Genomic DNA, 13,193 nt, shown 5'->3' with positions numbered 1-13,193 from the left:
TTAGGTGTAAAGATCACTCGAGGCAGCCATAGACAGCTGGGACTGAACTAGCATTACTGAAATTCAGATAGAACTTTGAGTTTTATAGATATGTGCCCTTGTTTATCATTCTTAGGTTATGAACTTGACTTTACAAAAGATTGTCTAGTTATATTAATGTATATAGTTTTATTTGTGTAAGATTTAATTTGGTGGGGAATCTTATTACATACAGAAAACTTCTTTTGTATTAAAATGAATGAATAATACCAATCTGGCTTGATTAAATTTCTGTGTCTAATTATGTAAATACATATATGTTTTGTATGGAACATCCAAAATAATATGATACTCCATATGAAATTTGAAGTGCTAAACTAATACTAGAACAATTCTGTAATGTGATTTGGTATATCCAACCTCTTGTCTTGCCTGGGCCTCATTAAATGAAGAGGAATTGTCAGTCTGCATATAAAATATACAATATAGTGGCTGAATAGATACAGCAAACTTTCTTTTTAAAAATATTTTTATTACAATCTTGTGGGACTGCATTACTAGCTATTCAAGGCTACATGGGCCATGGGTTGGATACATCTGATTTAGGCAAGGGCATATATTACACAGTGTTTCCCCAAAACTTATTTCCTAGGACTCCAAATCCTTTTTGTATAGTTGTGAGGAGCCATTAACACAATAAAATACATATTTGCATAAATATTATTGCCACCAAGAAATCATTTTCAGTGGGAATTACAGTAGAAGATAATAAGTTAATTGTTTCTTAACACATGCTTTAGAAAATTATCTCCCTATATGATAATGATCTCTGCGCAAGGATAATTGAGTGGTACATGTTTAAGTTTTCTAAATTTAATTGCTGCAAGGGGTGAAATTTTTAGGAAGACAAAGTTAAAGGCGTAAAGGTTAACTTCTTATTGAAGTGTACTGCAATATTCTCTTAATATTGCCTCCCTCAAACACATACACATAGTCATATACTGTACCAATGATGATGGGAGTGAATATCTTATCCACATAGGAATCTTTTTTTTACTACCCAGCCTTTGTTTTGTGAATAATCATTGTTAAATCCATTAATATCCTATCAATTTCACTGGGAATTTTGCTAATGTTAAGCATGTACTTTAGATTGCCAAACCAAAATCGATGAGCTCTGACAAATATTTAACTTATTTGCATCATGCACTCAATCATATTTTCTTTGGAAATTAAAAGTTAAGCTTGCAGAAAAAATACTTGTGTCTTTTTTATATCGTTCTAGAGTGGATAATGTTTGAAATTGTAAAACATTTAATATAAATAATATTTATCTACTGTACACATTTTGTGGCATTACATCCCTCTTAAGGAATATAACTTTCAACCTGTCCCTTTATAAGGACTAAGCTTTGACAGGCTGACTGGATTAAACTAAATGGTTGATTAAATAAATTAATATAGTTAACATACATTGTTTCACTTATTTTAAAAACAGCAAAATATTATAAGGAGGTCAACCATGATTGGCATTAAAGATTCCATTTATGTGGAACAGAATATGTTTTAGCTTCTATTTTGAAGTCACAGCAAAATTTACTATCTTCCATCAAGGACACATGACAGCTTTTCTCTCTGAAATTTCATGAGTAGAGACAGTCTACAAAGATTTTAATTTTTTTTTGTTTTCTATGGGACTTTCATTCACGATGTTGTGATGTATAGTTATGGGGATTTATTATTTTATAATCTACATATTTAGAGTCATGTGCGCAACCCAAAATCAATTGATTGGGGTAGTATACAATAGGGTGCATTTGTGTTTATAAATGAGAAGCAGAATAGTATAGTAGTTTTAAATTGCTAGATTAGGAGCAGGGAGTCCTAAATTCTAGTCTATTAGGCACAGAAACCACCTGGATAACTTTGTGCCAGTCACTCTTAGTCCTGGAGTGGGAAGTAAAACAAAACAAAAAAAATATCTACCAGCCTACACTGAACCAGCATGGTAGATTATGTCCATAATCTTCCCTGAAGGAGCCTTCATCTGTCAATGGTATAATATAATAATAACAAATAATTAAAAAATAATTAAAAAATTAAAAAATGATACAAGAAGGTTGTATCCAGGAAATCCGAAAGAATCTATAACTGGAAGCAGTTGGGAAACCAGGGGTTCTTTTTTCAGATTGCAATCTAAAGTGGGTAGGGTTTAAACTAGGGTTCAAGGCAAGATGCCCCATCATGTCCAAAGTTTACCCAACTTCTACCAACTACTTTTTAATTATGCCAGTTTTAGATTAGCCTTTGTGGGGTGCTTTGTCTTTAAGTTGATATTGGGGGTCTTTGGTTGTTGTGCAATAAACCACACTTTTGCCCAATTTGAGTGCAGTTAGTGCAGTTAAATGTAATACTCTTGAATATTGGTTTGCTACTCATGGAGATTTTGAGCTTACAACAGTGCTTCCACACCTAATCTAGTGAAATTCCTTTCTCAAAGAGGATAGGAGTGCTCAATAGGGACAATTAAATTATATTCAACAAAATAATCCCCATTTTAAAGCTTCTATTCACCCTATAAACACATATGAAAAAGGCTTGATGTGGGTAGGAAAATGCTTCTATTTCTGAAGAAAAAAATGTTTGTATCTGATCTACATTTCATGTAACTATTTTGCTCCTTTTTTTAAAAAAAGTCTACAATAATATTTAGGCGTCAAAATATTGTTTTTCTTAAATAAAAATTGTTTTAAATATCTACACAGAAGAACTCAATCATATAAATACCTGACCTCATCCCACTATCTCTTCAGTTGCAACCTTTTGATATTTGTAAGTCTTCTACCACAATACTTATGAATTAGTCATTAGTCACATATATTCTCAGTGCCCTAAGGTCAGAAACATTACAAATAAACAATCTCCAACTGTCTACCGTGGACTCACCCCATTCTTCAGAGGTCCTTAAGGGGGCATGCATAAGCGCACCAGCGTGCCTACTGTCCCTATCTTACTGTCCCCATTTATCTGTATTTACTTCCTTTGTTCATGTTTATATTCATGCCTACACTTGTTATCTTGTATATGTTTGACAAACAAATAAACAAATAAATAAACACACTTTTTTTATAGTGTGCCAATGCACATCTTTGATTTTCAGCTGGGGAAATAGCTGTTTGCCTTTCCTAATAAAATAAATAGTCCCCCCCCCCCTCAGTAAAATGATCTGATTAATGCTGTTGTCATTTTTGCAACAATTTCTGATTCCATCTCTACTGCAGTCACTGGATTTAATAAGCAGTTCGATTATTATTAAGCAAGGTCATTTTTGCTTATTTCCAATCGTTCAGTTGGACATGTTAGCAATAATGATCATAGTAATGCAAATTATATGAAAAGTAAGTGACGATTAAAGTTGAAGGAAGCATTTTCTGTTTTTAATTCCCATACTTCTTTTTATTTTATTTCAATCGCTTTTCAAAAAGAGTAAGAAAAACTGCTAATCAGATACAGGCATATTTGTTTTATTTATTTATTTTTGTCAATTGCTTACAAGATAATAGGTATAAGTAAAAACATAGTTATGAATACATGAATACATATAAGAAAAATAAAAGAAATAAAAGAAACAATAGGACAGGGACGGTAGGCATGTTGGTGCGCTTATGCATGCCATAAGATTATATATAATAAGATTATATCTAGCCAATAGGCACAGATTAAGGGAATACATCAATTTTGAATGAAGTAAATTCAATCAATTTACCTCTTCTCCAGCTATGAATAGCAATAGCAATAGTACTTAGACTTATATACCTCTTCAAAGTGCTTTACAGCCCTCTCTAAACTGTTTACAGAATCAGTATACGCCCCCAACAATCTGGGTCTGTAGTAGTTTTGCAATGGTTTGTGTTAAATGTAAGAAGATTCAGGTTGTACAAATCAGCCTTACGGCTTGATTTGCACACGAAGCTGGAAGAAACCAAAGTATTGTGGAATTGCTTGGTCAAGGAAAATTAGCTTTAATGCCAGGATCCTGAACCAAAGGAAAGGAAGTAATATTAATAAAACCCTCCAAAGGTGATGGAATATTTGACAGGTTTTTTTTCTGCAATGGGGATTTTATAATTGAGATAAAGCTACTGTGCCTCGTGGCAAATTGATTTTATAATATGGTAACTGCAGCAAGGCTATTATATGCACAAAGATGGACAAATACAGGAATACCCATAAAGGAAGAGTGGACAGTGAAGATGACACAACATGCAGAAATGGCTGAACTGAATTGTTTAATTAGGGAAGAAGCAATTAGTACTGTTAGACTGGACACAGTTTGTGGATTTTTTGCTGAAAAGGCATAAAAATTAACTGGCAATCTCCAGATTTACTGACTAAATGTTTAGTGAGTTAATCTAGAGATTGCCAGTTAATTTTTATCCCTTTTCAGCAAAAAATCCACAAACTCTGCTTATGAGAATGGAACTATGTTATGTAATTTGGAAGGGTAGAAACAGTATTAACTACTTTTGTAACTGCTGCAAAGATTAGAAGTTGCTTCTTAAAATTTTTCTTTTTTCTTTCTTTCTTTTTTTCTTTTTGGACTAGGACTGTTATCCCGTTTACATCTTTCTTTCGTTTTTCTTTTCATATCTTTTTTATTTTTTCTATATATTCTATTTCATATTCTACTCTGAACTAAAATTCAGAATTCAAGCTAATCTTAACCAACAAATAGTTGAACAATTTGTGCTTTATATCAAGACAGACTGTCTTTTCTTTAGTTTGAAAAATGTACTGAGTAATAAATATCCTTTCTAAGCGACACAGCCATGGGGAAAAAAAGAACTTTGACATTCTGAGGCATTCATAGAAAGATATCCAATCTTTTAGCTTGCCTGGACAATTTCTCTTCACACTGAGTGAAGAGGAATTCTCCTGGGCCACATATAAAATATGTAATATGGGAATATATAATATAATTAATCGATATAAATAATCTTTTTTTATTTGTGGCAGTCTTGTGGGGCCACATTAATAGCTCTGCAGAGCTACGTGGAGACCATGAGTTCAACATGCCTGTTCTAAGCTTTGTGCTAAAATGGAAATAAACAAATTTCTTGAATATTTCTTGGTGTTTTGTGGAGGGGGAAAGAAATGATAATGCTTCTTTCATGGCTTTGTGGATTAAGATTTAGTATATCCTACTGATTCTGTGAAACATTTCCCAATTTTACATTCAGCATTTGGTACTCTCAGTGTAAAAGAGGTTATAAATACTGTGTTGTAATTGGGCCTAAATGAGCTCTGTCTTTGTAAGTAAGAAGTACTAGTAATTTCATGCAGAGCGGGAAGGTGACATTTCCTAAATGATTTGGAAATCAATTTTGTGAAGAGCTATGGGGACTGGGGGTGGTGGGGAGTAATAAAGTTAAAATCAGCAGGAAGTCCCAGTGAGAATTTTCTTTGTTATTGTTAGTTAAGCATATTCAGTAGAATATTCTCATTAGTAACTTGTAAAATCTCTAATAGATGCACCTGGTGAACAAAACATTTGTTTTTTGTTTTGTTACTTGCTGTTTTCTTTGCTGAGAGACCTTTGTGTTAAGTGGTACCTGTACAGAGCACAGTCCTAACAAGCATACTATATTTCATTTCTCTACATTATGTATGAAAGTATTTCTTGAAAAGTCAGTAGAACTATTGTCATAGAATTTGCAAAAAAGAAAACACAAATGCTGTTGTCCTTTTCTAAAAAAAACAAAACAAAAACCATGGAAAGAAAATTGCATGTGCTTTCTTATTTCTGCAAGAAATAATTCTTAGGAAAAGAGTATTACTTAGTAATAGCATCTTTTTGTCAGAACTTGCCAGAACTTGCAAGAAGCTAAAAAGTTTTTAAGCCTGTGATAGAAGCAACTGTTATCCCTCTAGGATTAAAAAAAGGTAGGAAATATAAACATTACAAATGAATGTGAAAACTGAGTACCAGCATAAATAAATCAAAGCCAGATTTGAATTAAGTCTCAAAACAGATACTTCATTGTCAAATTTTCCTATAAAACCCAACTTTATTAGTAAGTGATGCATTATTTTGAGTTCCTGAGAATCATGGACAGTTTCAGTTCTATTGCTCTTCAGAAACTTCAGCTTATGTCTTTGTCCTTCGACCGTTTATGTTCCACTTCAGAGCAGATGAAAAAAATCTCTAAAAATCCCACAGCAAATGCTTAACACACACATTCTGGTGTGGTATACAACAGGGGTCCCCAACCACCGGGCCGCGGACCGGTCCCAGTCCATGGAACATTTCCTACCAGGCCTCTGCTTTGCTGGGCACCGCCATCTTGTTTGACGAGAAAGTGCTTCCGGGTGAGCTTTTCCGGTTGGAAAGCGGCGTTTGGGTCCTGAAGGAATCCTTGTGCCTTAGTTTCATTGAAGGGGGGGGCTTCGAATGAAACTAAGGCGCGAGGATTCTTTCAGCACCCAAGGCAAGGCGAGCCAAGCGACTGTCCCAAAGCCGGTCCGAAGCGAAGCCCATTGACAAAGGTACAAAGGAGGAGTTGAAGGTGGCGGGGAGAAGCGGGGGACGGCTGGCTGGCCAGTCGCTTGGCTCGACTTGCCTTGTCATGCATTCTGATGCCGGTACCGGGCCGTGGATCATTTTGTGATGCCAGTATCGGGCCATGGCACAAAAAAGGTTGGGGCCACTGGTATACAGGTACTCAGAATTTCCCGACCAACATGGCCATTGCTGAGAATTCTGGAGGGCACCTAGTTGAGGAAAGGTTATTTTTCCCCTGTTTTATTTTTCTCTGTGATTTTGAAAACTTCAGAAGTTATGGGTGCTTCATCATTTGATATTTTTAAGAAGAGACTGGACAGCCATTTGTCTAAAATGGTATAGGGTCTCCTGCTTGAGCAGGGGAGTTGAACTAAAAGACCTCTAAGGCCCCTTGCAGCTCTAATCTGAATTGAATTTAGCGGTAAAGGTACCACTAAATGTGGAAATAGAATGGGCAATTGGGCTTGTTACAGGGTCAGCTTCTCATACTAATATACTGTTAGTATCATTGTCCTTTTGTTTCTTGTTTCTTGTGAGAATCAATTCCAGATTGGATTGTTTTCTGTTTGCAAGAATAGATGTATTACCAAGTACCTGAGAAGGGGCAGTGTCATTATCTAGTATGGGATGTAGTTTATTAATAATGTGTCTTAGTGGCTTAAGTTGTAGGCAATAACAGTAGCATTTATTTTGTGGTCTGCCTTTTACTAGTTTTACCTAATTTCATGGGAATTAGGAATGGCCTCGAAGGATAAGAAGAGTCACTATTAAGATTATAATCAGATGAGGGCAAATTAAACCCATTCCAACAAACTAGTACGAGAAAATGCTTCAGACAGACCCTACCTTAGTTCACATGAAGTGAAAATGAAGGAAGAATTTGCAACATTCTGTTACTATAGCTGTTGCAATCAAAATGTGATTGTAATACAGAACCTGGCACATGCAACATATTTAATGGTGCATTTGGGAGGGAAGCTGGAAGTACATAGGTATACATGGCAATCTGTAGGTTTCTTGTATAATGTGGTGTTTATGTGTCCTATAATAAAGAGCCCTCAGAATTGAACTGTCAACTCGTAAAGCATTCCTGGCCTTTGAGGGAGGAACTAGTCAGGGACAGGAAAGATTGTCTACAGAAATTATTTATTTTCCTGCCCCAGGAGGAGAGATTGAAGAGGAAGGGATTATAAGAGAGCAAACAGGAACACAAGAGAAACTACCCAAGCTATTTGAGGAGTGTGCTTGTTGCTACTGGAGCCAGTGCATTGCTTTCAATCTGTATTCAACACTGTGTGCCTATTTGTTAATAATCTCTTTGTTTCCCATCTCTCTGCTGTGTAAGGGGTGGTGGTGGGGGGGAAGCAACAGATCAGGGATAGTACAACATGTACAGAGAGTAATGTGATATCTGATTGAGGGATGACGTAAATATCATATATATATAGGCATTGGCCATAAAGGTATTTTTTTCATCATCATTGTAATTTTGAACATTCTCATCCAGTCAGTAAGCAATGACTAAATGTATCCCTGTCCCTCATCAATTCTCTATTTGTCATGTGAATGCTATTGTAAAAACACTTTCTCCTGATCCTTCTCAAACCTTCAGTACAGTCCTCATAAGAAGGTTTCTCCCCCCCAAAAAAGGAAAATAGTTGAAAGCAGAAGTTGTATTCCCTGCTTCACATGTCTGAGCCAGCATTGTCTCATTTTTAAAAACACTGATTTCTAGAAAAGTTTGAATTAAAAAAAAAATTAGATTGCCTTTTAAGTCATGCAGTGCAAGCATCATGCTTCTTGAATTAACTATGTGCAAAAAAGTGCTCCAATGCGTATAGCAATAGCACTTAGACGTGCATACCACTTCACAGTGCTTTACAGCTCCTTCTAAGCAGTTTACAGAGTCAGCATAGTGCCCCCAACACTTTGGGTCCTCATTTTACCAAACTCGGAAGCATAGAAGGCTGAGTCAACCTTGAACCTGCTGAGAATCAAACTGCTGAACTGAGCAGTAAGTTAGCAGTAAGCAGTGAATTAGCCCCGCAGTACCGCATTCTAACCACTGTGCCACCATGGCTCTTATAGTTATTGTTGAACAGATAATAGGTGCTAATTTTAGGCCAGTGTGGTTGAGTAGTTAAGGCACCAGACTAGAAAGCAGGAGACTGTGACTTCAAATGCAGCTTTAGCCATGAAATCCAGCTAGGTGACCTTGAGCCAGTCACTCTTTCTCAGCCCATACCATCTCACAGTTGTTGTTATGGGGAAAATAGGAGGAAAGTATGTTGGATATGTTTGCTGCTTTGAGTTAGTTGTAAAAATAATAAAGGTGAGATATAATAAATAAATAAAACAAAACATATAAACATATAATTTTAAATCCTATGGGCCATACAGGTCACCGAAACTATACATTTTAAACTGTGATTCCAATTGGAGTGTAGTGTGTGCTATACCAAATTTTATTGTAGTATTTTATTATTTTGCATGGTACTTAGTGATAGGTACATAAAAATTAAAGCTATTACTTTTAGGTATCTAATTATTAAATGTAGTTGTATGATGCCACAGTCAAAGCCAACTCTCAGCACGTCACCAAGAAACAATGCAACATAAAACCCATACAAAAATGAAAACAGTGCTACAAGAATAGAAAAAATGGCAACAAGAAATGAAATCGGGAAGTATCTCTGGGGAAAAAAACCCTATTTATTTATTTATTTATTTATTTGCTTGCTTGCTTGCTTACTTATTTATTTATTTATTTTGTCAAGTGATTATTAGATAACAGGTATAAATATAAACATGGTTATGAATACATGAAATGGATACGAATAAGAAAAAAAAAAGAAACAGTAGGACAGGGACGGTAGGCACGTTGGTGCACTTATGCATGCCCCCTACAGACCTCTTAGGAAAGGAGTGAGGTCAATAGTAGACAGTCTAAGGTTAAAGTTTTTGGGGTTTGGGGAAGAAACCACAGAGTCAGGTAGACTATTCCAGACATTGACCACACTGTTGCTGAAGTCATATTTCCTGCAATCAGGTTTGGTGCGGTTTACCTTGAGTTGTATCTATTGTGTGCTCTTGTATTGTTTTGGTTGAAGTTTAAGTATTCATTGACAGATAGGACTGCAATATATATAATTTTATGTACTATACTTAGATTGAACCGAAGGCAGCATAGTTCTAGGTTTTCTAGGTCTAAAATTTCAAGTCTGGTGGCATAAGGTATTCTGCTACAAGTAGAGGAGTAGAGGACTCTTCTCATAAAATATTTCTGGACTTTCTCAACTGTATTAATATCAGATACGTAATGCGGGTTCCAGACTGATGAGCTGTATTCAAGTATTGGTCTAGCAAATGTTTTGTATGCTCTAGTTAATAGAGTAATATTACCAGACAAAAAGCTACGCAGGAAATTCTTTAGGAACTTGCAGAAATTCAGCAAAGAGGGAGCTATCCTGCTCTCTGTGGAGAAGCTGTTGTTGGTTCTCCAACAGAAAAACAACTCTTCCTTGCCTTGGCTCCCAAATCTCCCCGGGCATGAAATCTGCAGCTATTTTTACCTGCTGGATCTAATTGGTTGTGTTGAAGCTAGCTGGAGAAGGCCATTGTGCAACGGTCCAAACAATGTGCCAAACAATGAAGGGTTTTATACTGTAGATCAAAATCAGCAACTTAAATTGAACCTGGAAACTAATTGGCAATCAATGCCGGATTCACAAAACAAGCATTAATGGCTTCTCAATGTTGAGACCATGAAAATATGCAGATCACTGCATTTTGAACCCACTGTTTCTAAATACACTTTATTGGCAACCTTAAGTAAAGTGCATAATCTAGTCTAGACAGCTGGTAGTAAGAACATGAGTTACATTTGCCAAGTCCTCCTGCCCCAGGAAAGGCCACAACCAGAGCAGTAAATGGAATTGGGTGTAGGCAATCTGGCCAAGACATCCATCTGCTAATCTAGCAGGAACTGTGAGTCCAGAATGACACCCAAATCATGAGCTGGTTCCTGGATGGGTGGTGCTCGCACTTCACATAGTAACTCTGGCGGCAGCAATGAGGACCCTGATTGATCAACAGCAACTCCAACTTGCCAAGTTCAATTTCAATCTAATCTTTCCTATCCAGGAAAGGGACTGCTATTATCCACAACGTAAGATGTCCATCTTGATAAAGTAGTCAAGGAAACAGTTTTCCTTGTTTGAAAATAATGGTCCTGTTTTCACAAATGAATATTGGTGGATACATGTACTCCCTAAAACTCTAATTGTACAGATTTTTTAAGAAGTCCTATGGGGTGGTGGTGAAGTAGGGGAATAATCAAGCTCCATGCATCTTTAGAAGCATTTAAGAGAGATTTGAAAATTTATTTAATAAAGAGACTGGTGGAAGGGATGATGAGCAAAGTCTAAGAAGGGCAGTTAATAAAGCTGGATTGATAAAGGACAATGTTGGCAGCTCAGGGTTACATTCTTGGTGCTCTCTGAGTTTGGTTGTTTTCTTGCAAACATTTCATTACTCAAAATAGTGCAATTGTGCACTAATGGTGTTATCTAGTTTGGGTAATGAAACATCTGCAAGAAAACAACCAAGCTCCGAAAGCACTAAGGATCCCTCAAAGTTGGATTGGTCACATTGCTTTCTTTTGAATTTTTTTTTTTTTGAGAATAGATTGCAGAGTTTATAGGTTTCAGATGTTATAGTTGTGTATTTTTCCCCTGTAACTGTAAATATGTGGTACATAAATATATGATACATCAACACATATTGATTGTATTGCTCTTCTGTAATTATAACTTATTTTTTTTATAAATTAATTTTGAGTGGGGCACATTATAAATAAAACGTCTGCTTGTTTGAAGGGAAGAGTTTGCAACTTCCTCTAGAAAGAACTGTACATAGGGACGACCCCAAAAGAAGCTCAAACCATAAGTATTGGTGTATCGCCTGACTTCCAGATTTCTTATCAACCACAAGGTAGTGCTTCCACCAAACTTGCCCTTTCTTTAGTTTTCGTTGTTGCTTTTTAATTACATCTATGAGGCAATTATGAATCATAACAGTTGATTGCAGGCTTTCTGGCTGCTGAGAGGGGAGAGAAATGTTCAACAGAATGTGACCTTTTCATTCAACAACTAGTGGTCGCTTAGGAACCAGCCTTCTTCACTGTTAACAGAAAGTTACAAGGGTGAAAGGGGGAGGGGTTTGCATTTGAAATGTTAGAAAGCTTTTGGACCATTTCTTAGCTCTAAGGTATGTTTACTCTCCATTTATTATAACTAAATGAAAGCCCTAAAAAGAGAAACAAGACTATTCAATTTAGTGCTTTTCACGTTGCTATACACGGCCAATTGTTAAAAGCTCCCTTTCGCAGCATAGTTATTAAACCTTCTGAGATTTGTAGCCTTTTAAACCACCATACTGAGAGGACTTGTAATTAGGGAATTCTAAAATTAGTCCTCAGGCCCTTTTACCGAATTGGAAGTGACTGATGTGATCACATCTATTTCAACCCCTTTTCCTCTTAGGACCACAACAAATACAAGGAATAAATTTACTAGCCATCTTGCTCTGGGGGTGGAGAGATGGGTCACCCATGCTGGTGCAGGAAAGAGCATAAGTATTCAGACTGAGGAAAAGAAATCTAAAGAAGGCCTATTAAATATCTCAGTTCACCTAAGATTTTTGGCTATCTTTCTGCTTGTCAGTCCTGCATTACACTTTGCTAAAATTCTAGCCTTCTCAAAAAGAAGAATATTGTTTAATTGCCTATCTAATGAAGGCTTAATTCAGACAGATAGATATCAGTGATATCAATTTGATGGCCCTTCTCACTGCTATCTAGCATCTTGTACAACATAAATCTTCAGCAACTGAAGTACAGGATAGATTTCTTAGATTTTCTTAGATTTACACTGAATTGTAGTTTGATTTAATTGTAGTTACATTGGCTGGATTCACACATTGTACTAAGTCATAAGCAAGCCAATTATATTATGAATAACCTAAAGAGAGTGTTTTGCAGCTAGAGTTACATTGCTGCTATAATTCTATACCTATTTGTGGAGAGCTTGATTCTGAAGAAAGAAATGAAGTACAGATCATAACAATTATGATCAGGACTTAGGCATTTCAACTTGTCTCCTCATCCAAAATGAGTAATTCTTATGAGGGATGACAAAGAATGAATATGTGCAAATGCGTATTTACATCAAGCTAATCAGTAATAGCTTGACATGTTTTTTTCTCCACTCCCCGGAGAAGGAGAGAATGAGCAAAACACCAAATGCCCAGTGATCATGAAATGGTCTTGTGGCTGGCTTCTTTTCAGAAGGATGATTAAAATGAAAAGGGAAAATGTGCAATGGAAAAATATGAGCCATCTGAAGGATCATTAAATGCAAATTGAGCATGGCACTTGTCATGACTGGGCTCTGTTATAAGCAATGTAGAGTACCCGTAAAGTAAAATAAAACAGGGAATATGTTCCAAAAAGGAATGGATTGGGTTATATAGGAATGCTGTGTAGGTTGATGTTAGTGTTTGGGGACAAACCCCCAAACAGAATGTGCAGCAGCAGTCAAGCCAGGCAGCCAAATGAGAGAGGAAGGGCCCTAGAGTTTACACACACTGATGA

This window comes from Pseudonaja textilis, chromosome 1 (genome assembly GCF_049901715.1).
Source record: "Pseudonaja textilis isolate UNSWEBS1 chromosome 1, rPseTex1.2, whole genome shotgun sequence".
Taxonomy (NCBI): Eukaryota; Metazoa; Chordata; class Lepidosauria; order Squamata; family Elapidae; genus Pseudonaja; species Pseudonaja textilis.
The sequence above is the reverse complement of the archived record's forward strand: the minus strand, read 5'-3'. Positions refer to the sequence as shown.